The sequence below is a fragment of the Carettochelys insculpta genome, chromosome 1, assembly GCF_033958435.1.
Source record: "Carettochelys insculpta isolate YL-2023 chromosome 1, ASM3395843v1, whole genome shotgun sequence".
Classification (NCBI taxonomy): Eukaryota; Metazoa; Chordata; order Testudines; family Carettochelyidae; genus Carettochelys; species Carettochelys insculpta.
In genome coordinates this window covers 265,146,892-265,166,033 of record NC_134137.1, presented here as the reverse complement: position 1 = coordinate 265,166,033, position 19,142 = coordinate 265,146,892, and the positions used below count along the sequence as shown (strand labels likewise).

Below are 19,142 nucleotides of genomic sequence, written 5' to 3'. Positions count from 1 at the left end.
ACTGAGAACCCCCCCTCGCGCCGCGACAGGGCGCGAGACTGAGAGCCGGCCCCCCGCCGCGACAGGGCGCGAGACTGAGAACCGCCCCCCCCCGCCGCGACAGGGCGCGAGACTGAGAACCGCCCCCCCCCCGCCGCGACAGGGCGCGAGACTGAGAACCACCCCCCCCCGCCGCGACAGGGCGCGAGACTGAGAACCGCCCCCCCCCCGCCGCGACAGGGCGCGAGACTGAGAACCACCCCCCCCGCCGCGACAGGGCGCGAGACTGAGAACAGCCCCCCCCCCCGTGCAGGGCGAGCACCACCTCCACTGTCCCGAACCCCGCCGGCCACTCGGGGGGAGCCGCGCGGGTACCTGAGCTCGCAAAGGGCCCCGGGAAGCGCCGCCGGCGGAAGCCGGAACCAGACGCGGCCAATGGAGCTGTCGGAGGGAGGCGGGGTGAAGCGAGTCCGTTATCGGTTCCCACAGAGAGCGCGAGAGGCTACCGCTCCTCAACTAGCGCGGCCAACCCGCCGTGTGACTGACCTGCAAACCGCCCAGCCGCGCCCCGCCCCAGGTGTCTGGTCCCGCCCCCACGGCACGGGCGCCCCTCAGGAGCAGGCGGTGGCCGGGTAGCGGCGTGTGCCCGCGCGGTCCTAGCGCCCGCCGAATTCCAGACGCCCTCCTCATTGCCCCGCTCCCAGGAGAGCCCTGCCCCACACCTCAGCGCGTGCGGGGGCGCTGCTGGGACAAAGGTGTTTTGGTTTGGTTCGCAAGCAGTGAAGTGGCTTTTGCAAGGGTAGCCTATAAACATATCTACTTGAGCTAAATCTTTCACTGTTTATTGTAGTCTACCTGTAATGCAAGGACTCCAGCTGATTGCAGCCTGTAAGAGGTCACCTTTAGCAGAAGTTTAGACTGGCGTTTGGGGGATTTGTAGGATTATTGGAAAATATGTAGATAGGTGTGGATATGTAGAAATTTGCAGCCCCTCTAACTGGGTTGGTCTAACCACAAAGGGGTCAGTGTGCCCATGCAGAATGTAACATCATCTCGTATGAGATCTGAAGGTGCCACAATACAATGGTCCTCCCAGACTGGACATCTTACTTTACTGAAAAGGAGAATGCGGGATCACGGGATCATCATCTCATATTTCACAGTATTCTAACTGTGGGTGCCCATTTTAGGAGTTAGTCCATGAGATCAGGAAGTGACATCTCATGCATATTCAAAGAGGTGTCCTAGTTTAATCCTCCAATCAAATGCATGCAGCTTCAAAACGTTAGGGTGGGGAAGTTTGGTTTTGATTTTGGGGGGCTTCACTGAAGTAACAGAAGGCGGCCTATAACACCAGGTAATGATAACATTAGGGAGGATTTTTCTTCCTCAGATTCTTCCACTTTCTCTTTTCTGTTCACTAGAACTAGTAGTAGCTCTTTAAATCTTTCCATTTCCTCTGCTATAATACTCTCTCACCTGTAGCCTGTGCTTAATTTAGTCATGGTATATGGTTTAAGTTAGACATTAAGAAGCCATAATAGTTTAACTAAATGAGGCCTAGAAGGAGCTACGCCTATCTGTCTTTCCTGTCAGCAGTAATGCAAGTGGCCTGCCTGGTAAACAGGGCATGAGGGGAAAGCCTGGGCAAGTTAACTTTCCGTATGTAGGCTAATAATGGTGTGTCATATCAGTCTGTGCTGTCTGAAAATACCTCAGACATCAAAATACGCCCAAACTTTTCCTCACTTAAGGGAAATAACATAAGATCATCCAATCAATTCAGGTAAAGGGGTCGGAGCGGGAATTGCCCCTCGAGCTCTTTTTCAAAAACAACAAGATGAAAGAATAAGATCATCAAAACACAGGGGTCTCAGCAAGTATTCAAGATTCGATTAGGTCAGACCCTAATTTAGTCAACATGAAGAAAAAAAGGTATAAAAATGTTTTGGAAAAAATAGAGGGTAGCGTAGAAGAACGCTCAACGCGATGCATGTTAAGCTGTGCCAGACGATCCGCACCAGCGGGTTGCCTATCACCCTGACTCTCTCTCTTTTCTTTATTATTTCCTACTCTTGCTATTTCCTAGAACTCTCTGCTAACTCCTTCCTCCTTCCTCTTATAAACCACCACAATACCTCCTTTCTAACAGGTGGACGCAACTGGTCTCTGCTTCTAAAGAGCTCAAAAGGAGTCAGTAAGTATTGTATCCTGTTTACCCAGCATGGGTTTAAGCAATACGTGCAGTTAGTAAAGCAATAGGTATTGCATAAAGGTATTGTTAAGTAAAATCTTTTAATTGTAATCTAAGTGCTAACCACAATATATATCTATTGTAGTGCGTATTGGTTAAGTGCTGCATATATACCATTGTGCTATTAAATAAAGTATCATAAGTACTGCTAAAATCTTTGTCTGTGTTCTAACTGAAAATCCCAAAAACTCACCTCCAGCTTCAGCCTTAGGCTCTGTCTCAGACTTCACCATTAACTTGGGGGAGGTGCGAACCTATAATCTTCAACTTTAAATCAGATTGGTGAGCCTTCCCAAATTTATATATCTGTATACCTGTCAGCTGAGGAATGGCCAATCAGGATACTACTTAGTGCTGGAAGGAGTCTCTTTTCATCCAAGTCTTTAACTGCTAGGACAGACTGTCCCTTCTCAGCAGGCAGCCAGGGTAGCTGATGGATGCCCCAGGAGTCTGCCCCTTGGCAGGCGGCCAAACTCAGCGCTCAGTTTCCAGCACACTAGTACTACTGATCCCAAGAGGTTAATTAGCCAAAGCTGGCTAAGGTTCTTTGGTTGTATTTGGCTTAACGCAATTACTGGAGGAATCAGGCGTATACGTAATGGTTACTATGATTTATTATAATAAAAAGTTTAGCATGTGAGAGATATGAACTTACAGATTTAGACTACCAAGCTTAACTTTAGTTACCGACAATACAAACTTAACTTTGATTACAACAACACCGAGTTGATTATAACAACACTAATTCAATACACTTAACATATTAAATGCATGCAAAAGAATACCTAGCAGGTATAATTCTCACCCCTGCATCGTTTGACTCTGGCGTCCCCAGTGTCTGTCACTCAATCCCTAGAGAAGAAGAGTACGAGGAGGGCGTCCCCTTACCCCGGGAGGCAAAGAACCATCCTGACCAGCAGGGTAGGTAATTGCGGCTCAGCTCGTGTCTGCTGCTATGCCTTACTTTATACCCCTCTGGTCACGTACACCCTCCTCATCTGAGAACACCAATTGTGCTGGTACATTTCAGTGACACCAGTCTTAAAAGGCAGTTACTAGTTTAAGTTGCATTTGTTAAGTGAAGATAGCCGAATGTTAGCCGAATCATTAAGACAGACCATTCTTCTCACATGGGCGTAGGATTCCTCTCCTGGAACGTTATGTTGGCATATCACTTATCAGTACTGTTCAAGGGTAGCCTGAGGCCCCCGGTTCCAGGAACAGCCTGCTTGTCCCCTTTATCTATTTTCTTGTGCTTCTCATGGTTTCGACGACTTAGCACATCTGCTCTTTGAAGTAGTCACAGTGAAGGAGGAAGAAAGAGGTGGGAGGGGTTTGTCTGGCTACAGTATCTTACAACCTTTCACCTGGGTCAACACACCTCTCACCATTAGTGGAGTGAGGCTGGTTATCAACTGGAGCTATCTAATCTTGTTATGTGTCCATCACCGTAAGCATTTTTGTGTGTATAATTTTAATACTGGTTGTAATAAAAATTGCTCTGGTTTGGTATTGTCCACCATGTAACAGTGTATGTGAGATTATTGCAAATGCTGCATGCCTCCAACATATTGTCAAGTGTCAGAGGCGTAGCCGTGTTAGTCTGGATCTGTAGCAGCAACGAAGGGTCCTGTGGCACCTTATAGACTAACAGAAAAGTTTAGAGCATGAGCTTTTGTGAGTTAACTCACTTCTTCAGATGCTGGTCCTGGAAATCTGCAAGACCAGGTATAAATAGGCCAGAGCAAGGCTGGGGATAACGAGGTTACCTCAGTCAGGCAGGCTGAGTTGTATTGTCATCAGTAGATCTGGAGGTGTGAACTCCAAGAGAGGGGAAGCTGCTTTTGTATTTAGCCAGCCATTCACAGTCTTTGTTTAATCCTGAGCTGAGGGTATTGAATTTGCAGATGAATTGTAGTTCAGCAATTTCTCTTTGGAGTCTGTTCTTGAAATTTCTTTGCTGCAGGATAGCTACTTTTCAATCTGCTACTGTGTGTCCTGGGATATTGAAGTGCTCTCCTATGGGTTTTTGTATATTGCCATTTCTGATGTCTGATTTGTGTGCATTTATTCTTTTACGTAGAGACTGTCCAGTTTGTCCGATGTATATGGCAGAGGGGCATTGCTGGCACATGGTGGCATAAATTACATTGGTAGATGTGCAGCTGAATGAGCCCACGATAGTGTGGCTGATCCGGTTAGGTCCTGTAATGATGTTGCTGGTGTGTATATGTGGGCAGAGCTGGCAACGAGGTTTGTTGCATGGATGGGTCCCTGAGATAGAGTGACTGTGGTGCGGTGTATAGTTGCTTGTTAGGATTTGTTTTAGGTTGGCAGGTTGTCTGTGAGCAATGATAGGTCTGCCTCCCAAGACCTGTGAAAGTGTGGGATCATTGTCCAGGATGGGTTGTAGATCCCTGATGATGCGCTGTAGAGGTTTTAGCTGAGGACTGTAGGTGATGGCTAGTGGTGTTCTGTTGGTTTCTCTCTTGGGCTTGTCCTGTAGTAGGAGGCTTTGTGGCACACGTCTGGCTCTGTTGATTTGTTTTTCATCTGAGTCTTAAACTGCTAGACAGGCTGTCCCTTCTCAGCAGGCAGCCAGGGTAGCTGATGGATGCCCCAGGAGTCTGCCCCTTGGCACAGCTATGGGTACCCGTATGGCCCCTCAATATGCCAATATTTTCATGGCTGACCTAGAACAACGCTTCCTCAACTCTCGTCCACTAACACCCTGGCTCTATTTACGCTACATTGACGACATCTTCATCATCTGGACCAATGGGAAGGAGACTCTGGAGGAATTACACCGGGACTTCAACAACTTCCACCCCAATATCAAGCTCAGCCTGGACCAATCTACACAGGAGATCCACTTCCTTGACACTACCGTGCTTATACACAATGGACACATCAGTACCACCCTGTACCGTAAACCCACTGACCGCTACGCCTACCTTCATGCCTCCAGCTTCCATCCCAGACACACCACACGATCCATCGTTTACAGCCAAGCACTTAGGATCTGCACCAAGCATTCTTGAGACAGCAATACCTACCTGAGGAAGTGAGAAAACAAATCAACAGAGCCAGACGTGTGCCACAAAGCCTCCTACTACAGGACAAGCCCAAGAGAGAAACCAACAGAACACCACTAGCCATCACCTACAGTCCTCAGCTAAAACCTCTACAGCGCATCATCAGGGATCTACAACCCATCCTGGACAATGATCCCACACTTTCACAGGTCTTGGGAGGCAGACCTATCATTGCTCACAGACAACCTGCCAACCTAAAACAAATCCTAACAAGCAACTATACACCGCACCACAGTCACTCTATCTCAGGGACCCATCCATGCAACAAACCTCGTTGCCAGCTCTGCCCACATATACACACCAGCAACATCATTACAGGACCTAACCGGATCAGCCACACTATCGTGGGCTCATTCAGCTGCACATCTACCAATGTAATTTATGCCACCATGTGCCAGCAATGCCCCTCTGCCATATACATTGGACAAACTGGACAGTCTCTACGTAAAAGAATAAATGCACACAAATCAGACATCAGAAATGGCAATATACAAAAACCCATAGGAGAGCACTTCAATATCCCAGGACACACAGTAGCAGATTGAAAAGTAGCTATCCTGCAGCAAAGAAATTTCAAGAACAGACTCCAAAGAGAAATTGCTGAACTACAATTCATCTGCAAATTCAATACCCTCAGCTCAGGATTAAACAAAGACTGTGAATGGCTGGCTAAATACAAAAGCAGCTTCCCCTCTCTTGGAGTTCACACCTCCAGATCTACTGATGACAATACAACTCAGCCTGCCTGACTGAGGTAACCTCGTTATCCCCAGCCTTGCTCTGGCCTATTTATACCTGGTCTTGCAGATTTCCAGGACCAGCATCTGAAGAAGTGAGTTAACTCACAAAAGCTCATGCTCTAAACTTTTCTGTTAGTCTATAAGGTGCCACAGGACCCTTCGTTGCTGCCTCCAACATAGACCTTTTAAGGTCTTAATAACTGTGGCCATAGTGGAGAGTGAACTTAGAGATTCTCTGGTCAGATAACTTGACTAGCTAACATCCAAAACAGTATTCTGTTGCCAGCTTTGCTCATTACTCTGGGGTATGCTCATTTATTTGAGGTTACAGAAAGGAGAAGTGAATAATTCTATCAGTATGCTGCTTGTTACATGTTACGTGTTTCTAAGGAGCTTTATTTCTTCCTTCTGCTAATTCCCTCCCAATGCAGCTATTCTGCCTGACCCAGGGTACACAGGATTAAGTTCTTCCCACCCTGGCCTCAGGTGAACACACGCACACACACACACAGAGCAAGTGGGAGGATCAGTTAATCGGCACTTACAAGCTGATGCCTTATGGCTGTGTCTACACTTAGGAAGAACGTCAAAATAGCCATACTAATGGCCAAATCAAAGAATACTAATGAGGTGCTGAAATTAATATTCTTTAGCATGCTGCTGGCCCCGGCACTCCGAAAGTGCCGCGTTTCGCTCACATGTGGCTTGTCTACACGGGGGTCCTTTTCGAAAGGACCCTGCAAACGTTGATAGGAATAAGGGGATTTTGACGTTTGCAGGGTCCTTTCGAAAAGGACCCCTGTGTAGACGAGCCATGCGTGAGAGAAATGTGGCACTTTCGAAGTGCTGTGGCCAGCAGCATGCTAATGAGCCGCTGAATACTCGTTTCAGCTCCTCATTAGTAATCTTTGATTTGGCCATGAGCATGGCCATTTCGAAGTTTTTCCTAAGTGTAGACGTAGCCTACCTGTTCCTGTATTCAGTGGGTGGGGTTCCATAGCAGTGCCAAGCTATGGCCCTTATGTGCCCTTGGACTCAGTGGCTGGATTAAACAGCACTCTCAGCTGCCACCCTCATGTGCCACCCTGGTTCAGCACCCCTCCCCATTTCCCACATTCTACTAATGACCCACTCAATGGGCAAAACTGACATGAGTTCTGGGCACCAAATGGGATCTTTTAGCTCAGGTACAAGAAGAGTTATTGCAGAGCGAATGGGGAAGCCAAAACAACATCCCTGAGAAAAAGTAAGCTAGAGAGGAAGAAAAAGACACCACACAGCGCTGGTGGGTGTCAGGATTTTTTAACATCTGTGGACATAATCATCCCCGTGGGCCAGGGAAGACATGCCTTTGGCTGTGTAAAATCAATGCAGACACATGCAATTCTAAAGTGTCACAGGCTGCCATTTGGCAGCATTACCAACGGTTACTTTTTGTCAGTTAGTTTCCCCGGCAACCTGAACTCATGAATAATCAATGAGCAGGTGTTTGAAATCATGGCCTCTGATTGGGCGAAGCTCCAGGTTTCTGGAAGCTTCTGAGCCCAGGAGGACCTGGTTGAAAACCATGTCAGAATGCCAATTGAATCATGAATATGTATATAGAACTTTGAATAATTCATGAGGCACCTGCATAAAAGCAGGGGTCTCGGGGCACTCAGCGGCCCTTGGGAGCACAGCGTGACCTGTGTAACCTGCAAAGGAGGTGTTGGCTGCCCTGCGCAGCATCCACCATCCCCTCAGGCCGGCTCCAGAGGCGAAGACGCTTTGAAGCTGTTCACACCTGAGCAGGGGCTGAGTCACACAGCGCTGCCCTGCCATCGTGGCGCCACCGCTCTCCAGCTGTGCTCTCCCTCAGTGCTCCCTAAAATCATCTCCATACAGCGCCACAAGGGAGCAGCAAGCAGCCTCAAGGGGAAGTGACCGGGTGGTGAACTGGCCCACCTCACAGTGGCTACTGCGTACCCTGTCACTGAACCTGAGGCCGCCATCTTATCTGCACCACCACCATCTTACTTGCGCAGCTGCCACTTTGACCAACTACCTTCACTACGACAACTCACCTGACCTGACAACAACCACCGGACTCGACCACTCACCTTTGACTTCGACTACTGGACACGTAAAATATCATTGGAATTCGCATACATTCACATTACTAGCCTGGGACGCTGGGACCCTCTGTGAGGGAGCGGGGGGTTGCTCCCTCGCTGTACACCCTCCTCAACGGGGGAGGGGTAGAACCTGGGGGCCTGACCCTGAAGGCCAGGCCTATTTGCCCAGGCTAAATGCCATTAGAGAAAGGCACATTTAATTAATAAGTTATACCTGCTGATATGTAAAATTATCATAATAATATTATTAGAGGTATAGAGCTTTAGTATTAATAATTAAGGTGAAGGCAAAGCCTCACTTAACTTTTTACCCTTTATCCCCTTATTAATATAGTGAGGCAAGGACACAACTGGTCCTGCCTTACCTCCCCAGCTTCCCTGGCCTGGTAAGAGGCGAACGCCCTCAGGATCCAGATCTTATAGCTGGGCCACCGTGAGGTCGTGGAGGCCTCAGAGAAAGGCACAGCCTAAGGGCCTCCGGGGTCACGGCACATTTGGGGCGGGCTAGCACCCAGCCCCCGGGAAGAAGTGTGGATTAACACTCTCATCCTTCCCCTTAAGGAAGCCACACGGGGATCTTTAAACCCCTTTGTACCTTCTTTGGTCCTTTTAAAAATTCCATTCCTGTTTACTTTATTGGTTTAGTTAACTCAACAGCTTCATGCTTTGTGGTATAATAAAACATTTTAAAGACTTCACCACCAGAATATATAATGGAAATTGTTCCACTTGTAAGTAGTTATTAGAGTTTAAAGAGATATACTTTAAATGTAATGAATTGCCTTATGTGCCTATTTTATACTTGTTGCTGCGTGTTTGCATGTTGTTGGTTGTGTTGATTAATAAAATAACCTGCTACCTTGTTTATTTTAATCCTTGTCCTAGCCTCGTCCTCTGCGCCAGCCTCTTCCCTCCAGGTGATTTAGCAGGGTCCAAAGCACACCGGGGTGGCGCTCCCCAGTTTTGGGGTTGTAGCTGGGTTCAAGCCTGGGTCCTGGGATCTGGGCGTTAGGAGGTTTACGTCCTCCTTGTGAGGGTCTCATTTAAATATCATTAGCACTCCTGTCCATGAGAGACCCCGACAGTGGGGTGTCACTTCACATATTGGACTCTGTGATCACCATCAGACAATAGGTTACAACTGATTGAACAGGTTGCTGATGGGTGGGGGGATAATACGGCATGGGCGTTATCCAAGCCTGGATAGGTTCTACCAGCAAGATGAAATGAGCACAATGAGCCAATAATCTAAAAAGGTTTCACAGTATCCCCGACCATAGCTTTTCGAACATTTTATCTCTAGTACAGATGCTTTTCCTTAACAAGTTATTAAAACAGAGCAGACATGCAATAACATCTATGTGTCTAATTGGAAGGACGATGCGTCTACAAGAATAATGATGGTGCCTTCACATGGGCACATCCAGGGGTGCTTACCTAGAAGATTAAAGCAGAAGAGACTGTAAGAGCATAGCGTAAGAATACATTTGTTTTGAGTACCGGCCTGGAATAGCGGTGGAGAGAACACCATTTCTCAGTTCTTATATGCAGGGCCTCTCCTTGGAATGTGATTGCTGAGGCAACTATCCCTCCCTCCAAACTCCAAGGCCCAGTCCAAGCTGGGATGACCTTCCCTGGGTCTTGTGAGTTAGATGCGGGGGGCCCAGACGGGTAACTTTCCACTCATGCTAACTGGGTTTCTGTGTTATAGGCCTACTCCAGACTTTAAGATTTGAATAGGGGCTCGTTAGCACAAACCATGGCCTGCAACAGAAATTTTTACCCTACAGTGAATATATATTTAACAGTTACAATAGTAAATAAACTGTTTACAAATGTTAGGGCTAGCAAACCATATAACTAAATACATAAGGCAAGGCTAAGAGGCTATGCCTAGAGAGAAAGAGATCTCACCACTCCATGGAGCTTGCACTGATCAGGGGTCCCAGATGGTGATGGTAGCTGGGCGTTCAAAGGGTAGTGTCAAATGTCAGTTAGACCATATCAGCATGACCGACCTCATGTGCATAGCTCAGGCACTCAACTCATAACCTTGGCTAAAGAAAATGGGGAAGTGTCTCAGAAGAGACAAGAAAAAGGGAAGTGGGGGGCTTCTTTGACCATATACAACTAACATGGAAACTGGAGGAGCAGGAACAGTTACTAACACATGACTTAAAGAATATGATAATAAAGCTAAGGCTGGTGAGCCCTCCCCATTCCACATCCCAAATAAGGGTCCAAGTGAAATGTGTTGAAATACCCCTCCCCGTTCCACATCACATATAAGGGACCAAGTGAAATGTGTTGTAAAATGATTGGTGTACAGACATACATCTTCCCAGGAAGTAGTGACATCAGAAAACCTATAAGGGAGCATAACAGCAAGCGCAGAGGGGGTACTCCCAATGCCCTGGAGAAGCCGAGTGTCGCGCCGAGGACTGATCCTCCTACACCGCTCCCCATGCCTGCTCACGAGTTAGATAGAGTAGTGCGCGCATACCGATTGGTACCGCGAAGAAACCTGTATAAGTATAGCTCTAGCAACATAATGCAACAGTTTGTTGTCTTAATTCTGTACCTTCTAAATTGCGTAAGTAAAAAGTATTGCTTGTATTAAATTCGTCTACTTCTTGTTATTTGTTTGTTACCCATAGCCGTTCTTTTACCCAGTACCCTGATGAGTGGTCAGAGGGAAAGGTACCCTTAACTGTGTATCGTGGTGTGTTTATGCCTTAGCTCTTGAGCCTGTAAGGGCCACGTGTAAGGCCGAGGCAAAGACGCCCCAGGACCCCTGATAGGCCTCCAGCCCGATGACTGGGAAGTTCTGAAAGCAAGCTGCCTCAGCTGGGAAGTGTGCCCCGCTGATCCTCCGTGTTCTACAGGACAGAGCGTTGTGTGTTTGTTCGTCAGTAGTGACAGGTGGGCTGTGGGCAGATCCACTGCCAGGGCCCCTTTTCAGTTAACCCCTTTTTAGTTAACTCCTTTTCAGTCAACCCCTTTTCAATTAACCCCTTATTCCAACCAAACCCAGCTAGAGAGCACTAGACAAACCTATGAATCTGTGTGCATGACAGTAGAACCCTAGAAACCGCACACATCAGGCAGGAGACAAGCAGAGCCACCAGCACGATTGGGCAGGAGATGATGAGGTCTCAATAGAACTGATGTAGAATTTACATCCAGGCGTCAGAACTGTTTCTTGAGCAAGGGTAGGTGTTTTTGTAGAAACAGGACAATGGTTCAGGAAGAACACGGGCTTCGATTATGGGCAAAAAAAAGGCATGACAATACAGACAGATCATGCCTGGCTATGGGTGAAGTTCCTTTAATGAGCTCACAATGCAAGTAAGAAGTGTCAGTAGTTTGGGTATCAATAGGATCCATTACTAGAATCGGTCTGATAATGACAAATCTGGGTGTGAGCAGGCCTGGCTTCATTAACATCTGGATCAGAGATTTCTCACCAGGCAGTGCTTCTCTGTTTTTGGTATCCTATAGTTCGGGTTCCTGCTTTGGAAGAACTGTTCTCCATTCATTATGCTAATGGAGATATCCTTCTTTTCTGTCTTCAATTCAGATGAGGCTAGGAGTATTTCCTCAATCCAATCACCCTTGTTAGTAGTTCCTTGTTAGTAGGATTAGGTATGTCCACCCCTGCCAGTTTCAGTGCTTTGTTTTTGATTCAAGCAGAGGCCTGGGGGAAGGGGATTTGTTTTCCATGAGTGTCACTCCCTGGCTTCCCAAGAGCCCAAGGCTGACAGGTGATCATGCTCTGGTTCCCCCAAAACACAAAGCTGGTAGGTAACAATTCCCCACTGCAGCGCACAGCAAAGAAATGGAAATTGTCTGGCAAAGCACCGCGCCCCTCACCCCCTCACCCCTGCACCCCTCACCAATGCAATTGGGGCAGTTGATCAAAGATAATATAATGGAAATAAAAAAATACCAGGGTGGAGGGATTTTTTTTCTCTTTTCCTTCTCTTCCTCCATTGGAATAAACCCAACAACCACAGTCCATGGGTCTTCTGAAAATTCACCAATATGCAAATGAAACTAAACGGTGTTATTGTCTGACTGATTGCACAAAACAAATAGCTTGTGGACCGACCTAGCCTACACACAGGCAAAAAGCATTAGTCCAGAATCAGAGTGGCCACACTGAGAGTTACACCAGTGTTGATGATAACTGATAACGCTATGCCAAAGGGGAAGCTAGGCTGAAGGGGAAGGAGAAATACTATCTTAAAAAACAACATTGCAAAGACAATTTCCATATAAGGAATGGAGTTATACTAAAAGACTGCAAAATCAGTTCTCACTAGCAGATATATAAGAAGTGTGCAATTGCTTTATTTCTGTAATTACAACCAAGGTTGAGTAGTAACAGAGGGATAGCCACGCTAGTGTATATACTATCAAAACAAAACAGCAGTCTAGTAGCACTTTAAAGACTAACAAACTAATTTATTAGGTGATGAGCTTTCGTGGGACAGACCTACTTCTTCAGCTCATCACCTAATAAATTAGTTTTAGTCTTTAAAGTGCTACTGGATTGCATTTTTGTTTTGATATAACCAAGGTTGAGTGAGGTGTTTGTGTAACTAATGTAAAACAGTAGCTAAGGCTAAATAAGTGAAATGATGTAGAGTGCTTTATATTTGTGCTCAGTTACATTATGTAACTTTGGAGTGCATTGAAGATGGGTATTTTAATCTCTCTACATACGGAAAGCTTAGCAGAACCTGTCAGAAACTGCCGTGCCAGGCACAGAGCCATACCAGGAAAGACAACATAAGATGGATGATTTTGTTTATGCTTAACCAGCACTCCTTCCGTACCAAGCTATGCCTAGTGTGGAATGTCTTTACTTTTGCTGACTTTTGTAAAATTATATTCAGAACAAGAGAATAATTTAGTAAGAACTGGAGTGGAAATCTTCGGTATTGCATGGAGAGTTTCATCAGTGGTAAACAAGTGCCCCCCTATATAAATAGGTTCAGATGCTCTACAGCAGCATTTTCCAAACTGTGTTCTGTGGAATGCTGGTGTTCCATGTGGCGTGAATAGGTGTTCGATGAAAAAATATTGATGCTAGTGATATTTTTTCTTTTAAAACGTGAAATATGAAATTGTGTGTATCAAAAATACGAAGATATTTGAATAGTATTTAGATTATAGGTATAAATATTATAACATTCATAATGGTATAGTTGTTATTATATGACTTGTGCTGAAACAATCAGTCGGTTTGGATTGTTTTGTCCTGAGTCTTGTTCAGAGAAATCACATGATGCTGCATGTGATATGAGGATCCAACTCTCCAGCATCATTCCTAATATAAAAAGGATTTGTGATCAAAAGATGCAAAAACACTCTTACCATTAAAAAAACTGTCAAATGTTACTTATTTTTATTTTCCAGTAGTTTTCTGTAAAAATAACAAATTTATAAAACCACACAATTTAAAAATATTTTTCCAGACCCAATTTGTTTTGCGTTTCTTTTTCATAAAACAGTGTTTTGTAAAAGTTAAGGAAGGACAGTCCTTTTTTGAACAATGTTGTCCTTTTTACTTTTGTACAAATGAACAACATTAACCATCCTTCTTTCAGCTGTTATGCTTATGTTTTGTTTTGGGTTTCTATTTCATTTTTAGTTTTCGTACTTCATTGTAGGGTTGCTAACCATACTCCTATTAGAAGGACATTAGTTGTTCATTCAGATGATTTTTTTTTGTTATTTTTTGATCTTTGTCAAATAAAATACATCTTCAAAAATAACTCTTAAACCATCTTTTGAACATTATGTGCTGCAATTTTTCAGTATGAACCCCTCCACACAACTCCCACCCTTGGAGCAGCATGTACATGTTCCGTCAATATATCCCAAGCCCAAAAGTGTTCTGTGGCCAAATTATTTTGGGAAATGTTGCTCTACAGTATGAGGTATTATGCTGCAAACTCCTTTCTTAAGGAGGTAACATAGATTCTTGTCATGTTCTGCTGCTTTGTTTTTGCCCAATAATGCTGACTGAGCCTGGGTTATTGGACCTCTCATCAAAAATCTAAGTTAAACCCTCTACAGTGTAACAATAAAGTGTCATACCAGTAAATTTCTTTGTGTGGAAAAAATTCTTTTGAACTATATTTGGAAATCTAATTAGCTACAGCAGCAAACTATGCTCTCTGTCATCTGCAGCTGGCCAAAGAATCATACTTTATCTAAATGAAAACAGACTTAACCACAATGATCTACACAAGTGTAGACTTTTTCAAGTCTCTTCATTTAGAAAGCAAGTTTCCTGCTTTGAAGAAGCTCCAACAGCCATCTGCCAGCCATAGCAACATTGGTTACTAGGATCATATCATCCCACAATTCCATTCTCTATATTAATTGACACAAAATCCAGTTCAAGGTTGCTCCTCTGGTTTTCATGGAATAGATCCATTTCTCCCCACCTCATCAGCTGAATTCCCCTGTAATAATGTTACTACTAATGAACTGGGTTAGACCTGTGAGTGTGGGAGTTAGGAACTGAATCAAAAATATATAACCATGTTGTGTTCAGATCCTAATACAAAAACTCTCACTCACTTCAGCCAGGATTTCCCATAGAAATGCCCTGTCTCACAGATGCATTTATTTCAAAACAGCAAAAAACTCTTAACTCACTTCTCTTTAAGAATATATTCTTATTTCACTAATTCTCAAATCATCATAATGTCTGCCAGGATAGGCAAGAACTGTCTTATTAATTGTAGCCTTTGCTAATGTTAACTGTAGTTTGATTATGATAGTTTGGGTAAGGCTTTGTTTTACTATAGCCATATATCAAGAAGCCATTATAGCATAGCTAAGTTAGGCTCAGGGAGGCCCACCTTTCTTAGCTTTTCTGTCAGCAGTAAGGCAAGTAGCCTGACAGTGAAATATGGCATGATGGGCTTTTTGCAAAGAGTTTTTCTTCCACCCTGTTTATAAGAAAAGTTAAGGTCAGATTAGTAATGTTAAATCATGTATGTAAATATTCGCTATATGTGTCACTTTCTGGCACCAACTGGTATTCAAGCTTTCTCCACCTTCCCCTGACACGAAAGGTATCATGGCCTCGATTGAATTTGAGTAAAGGTCACCTAATGGTGTTTTCTCCTGACCTTTTATCAGAAATTGGTCTATGGAATAAATGTTGAGGTCATCAGGAAACTTGGGGTTTTGCTGGAGATTCTAAGAACTCGGAGCTTAATTTAGTATCAGTATTTAAGTATTATGGGGTAGAATGGGTATAAGAACCCTTTGCTTCATGGAAAAAAAAAGCAGTCAAGTAGCACTTTAAAGACTAGCAAAATAATTTATTAGGTGAGCTTTCGTGGGACAGACCCACTTCTTGAGACTAGCCACACCAGAACAGCCTCAATATTTAAGGCACAGAGAACCAAAAACAGTAATCAAGGAGGACAAATCAGAAAAAAATGATCAAGGTGAGCAAATCAGAGGGGGGTGGGGGAGAAGGTCAAGAATTAGATTAAGCCAAGTATGCAGACGAGCCCCTATAGTGACTCAGAAAATTCCCATCCCAGTTCAAACCACGTGTTAATGTGCCGAATTTGAATATAAAAGCCAGCTTGGCTGTTCCTCTTTGAACAGCGGTGCGGGTGGGGGGGGGTGGAATTCTCACCGCTATTCAAAGAGGAACAGCCAAGCTGGCTTTTATATTCAAATTCGGCACATTAACACGTGGTTTGAACTGGGATGGGAATTTTCTGAGTCACTATAGGGGCTCGTCTGCATACTTGGCTTAATCTAATTCTTGACCTTCTCCCCCACCCCCCTCTGATTTGCTCACCTTGATCATTTTTTTCTGATTTGTCCTCCTTGATTACTGTTTTTGGTTCTCTGTGCCTTAAATATTGAAACTGTTCTGGTGTGGCTATGGTCTCAAGAAGTGGGTCTGTCCCACGAAGCTCACCTAATAAATTATTTTGCTAGTCTTTAAAGTGCTACTTGACTGCTTTTTGTTTTGATAGTGTATAGACTAGCACGGCTCCCTCTCTGTTACTTTGCTTCATGGAGAGTGTGTACTAGATGGAATCTGCACCTGAGACATATATGTCACGTTCTTAAGGCTCTCTCTCTTTCTCTCATCTCTGCTATCTCTGCTACGGCTATTCTTAGAACAAACAGCCTTTTGTTTTTTTCATTCTTTAACTTGAATTCTACCAATTGCAATAACACCTTCCTCACCCATTGAAGCCTGCAAGCCTTGGCTTCCAGATGTTTCAGAGAAGTCAGTGAGTATTGTACCCTGCTTGTGTAGCAAAAGTTTGAACCATCAGCGCAGTTGGTTAAGTAACTTGTATTAGTTGTTATAACATTGTTAAGTAAAATCTCTGTCTGTCCAAATATTAACTGTATTAAACATTTTCAGTTTGTATCTGTTAAATGCTGCTTCTATACCATTGTGCTGCTAAAATAAACAAACCATAAGTGCAGCTAAAAGTGTTGTTTGTGTAATTACCAGAAATCCCAAAATCTCACCTCTAGCCTGAGACAGGGTCTGTCTCAGACTTTTATGTTAACTCGGGAAAGGTGCGAACCTTAATCTTTAAATTTTAGGTCAGATTGGTGATCCTTCCCATATCCATAACTCCCACAAAATTCCCCCAAGTCAACATTAATATAAATAAAACTTTCTTCTGAAAACACCTTTAATCATAAACTAGAAAAAAATGTGTAGAAGACCTTTTCCAACCTCATTTTCAAGGTCACCTTTGAAAAGCAGATACGGATGAACATGGGCCCTGTCCTCAGTTTAAATAAAGAGTTTATTAATATGTTAAAATCCTAGTGTGGACAAGACAAATTGTATTTTTAAAAACAAATGAGGGTGACTAGAACCTAAGGATCCTCATCAGGATTAAAGAGTTAGTGCAAATTTATGCTAAGATATTAATGAGTTAGCTAACGTACACCCCTTTTCTTTGCAAGACATGGAAATAAAAGTGAGTTCAAAGCTAATATACATCAGAAGTTAAAATAACTGATTTCAAACAAAAATCACTAATTTTGTATTCTGTCTCCCTGAGCAGTGTGTGCTGAAAGAAAGAAAAACAAGTTGGAAACAGTTGTCTGTGCTCTGATTGCTGTTTATGTCGTGGATGAAGGAAGAAGAACTCTGGGAATTCAACTGAGAAATCTGTATCAGAGGTTATCTGGATAATTTACTGGTCTCTTATTTTCATAGGGGCCAGGGAAAGCTGTTATGTTGGCCATGACATTCTGGGAGTGAACAAAGATTCTTTTGCAGGAATGTAAATGACCACAGCAGAAACTATTTGGTTGAACACATGATCCTTTCGTTTATTATCTCAGAGCACAAAATAAAGTACTGCCCTAATGATAAAAAGTAGCAGAATGCCAAGCATTAAGCAAAGTCATTTCTTCACGGGTATCTCAAGGAAACAAAGGACAAAAATCCCCACATCCTCCTCATGATCACTGAATATATATATGGGAAAAATCCTGCCATCAAAATATGGGTTGCAAATCAACAGAAAAGAAGCAGAACCTTTCTGCCTCACCTACAAGATACCTGAAGCGGTTTTAATGGTTTAAAAGAAGTTAACAGTTTTAACATGGATTAATTGACCGATATAGCATGAGCTAGACTGAATTTATCTATCTAAGATATTTATCCATTTTCCATCGCTGTAGTATCTGAATATATCACAATCTTTAATATATTTATGCTCTTTTAAATAAACTCACTCTGACCCGTCTTCTATGCTGTTAGATGCTATCAGGTCCTGTAAGCATCTGAATGAACTTTGTCTGACCTGTCTCCTTTGCCATTAGATGTTATCTGGTCCTGTATGCTTCTAAATGGACATTGTCTGGACTATCTCCTAGGCCATTAGATGTTATCTGGTATTATGCACTGTTAAACTCAATCTGTAACCTCCTTTCCCCATCCCTGAATGAGTGCAAAAGGATGCTTGTGGTAAATGAAAAGCCCCCGGAAAAGGTCTGTGGTAACCAATGGGTGCAAAATAACAAGTGGTCAGCTAAAGGCAACATGACGGATGCGCACAAGGCACACGCATGCCAGATAAGGAATCCAGAAAAGAGAGAGGGAGGCAGTGGCAGAGGTCAACCACCAAGCAGAACCTCCACTGGTACCCTCTTCTTGGATTGTCTGGTCAGAGAACCAGCTCAGAAGCTGCCAGGAGAAGATTGCATGACCCACTTCCTGCTCATGCTGATATACTGCTTTGAACAGTAAACATGCTTGAAAATGTGAGTGAGTTCCCTTTTTCCTTCTCTGCATTTATGTAATCAATAAACCCTTTACGCTCCTGTAAGGTGATCCCTTGACCTTAGTGCCTAAAAGCAGTTGCAACCTTTCCTTTTGCAACAATAGCAGGGGCAGATAAAACAAGGATAGAATGGGCATGGAGAATTCACTGTCTTCTCTCTGCTGAGATGGTTGCTACAATGGTTGAGAAATGCTATGGGAAAGTTTACAAGGATGCTGCATGTGCTGTGTCTGTTCTTTGGACAGAGAATTTCAGTCTTCATAGCTGATGCATTTGCTGAATGTATTCACACCCAAATAAAAACTTTACAAAGTAAAGAAAATGATCAATTTTACTATGATCAAAAATGCTGTATAGGGAGACTGGACTTGATTACCAATATTGCCCCACCATTGATTTTAAAGAAGTACATGTTTCCTGATTTGAGACGAGGAAAAAATACCATCAGGTGCTGAGTATACCCACCAAAGGCCCTAAACTATGAAACTTTCTCCCACCAGAAGCAGGACAAGCCCTAGTTTCACCAGTGTTAAGAGACTCTATACCAGATATATCTCTGTGTAGAACTTTCCTTACACTGAGCTATAGTTCAACTATATCCTCCTGGTAGACAGACATTAGGTACTATAAAATATATTCTGTTTTCC

At 43.9% G+C, this 19,142-nt stretch overlaps 1 long non-coding RNA gene across 1 annotated transcript; it reads left to right on the top strand.

The window, feature by feature from the left end:
• The first annotated feature begins 1,313 nt into the window (after positions 1 to 1,313).
• On the top strand, positions 1,314 to 18,776 carry LOC142007222 (uncharacterized). The gene is made up of 3 exons (XR_012643908.1): positions 1,314 to 1,336; positions 2,132 to 2,176; positions 17,269 to 18,776. It is a non-coding gene; the product is annotated as an uncharacterized LOC142007222 (long non-coding RNA).
• The last annotated feature ends 366 nt before the right edge of the window (positions 18,777 to 19,142 follow it).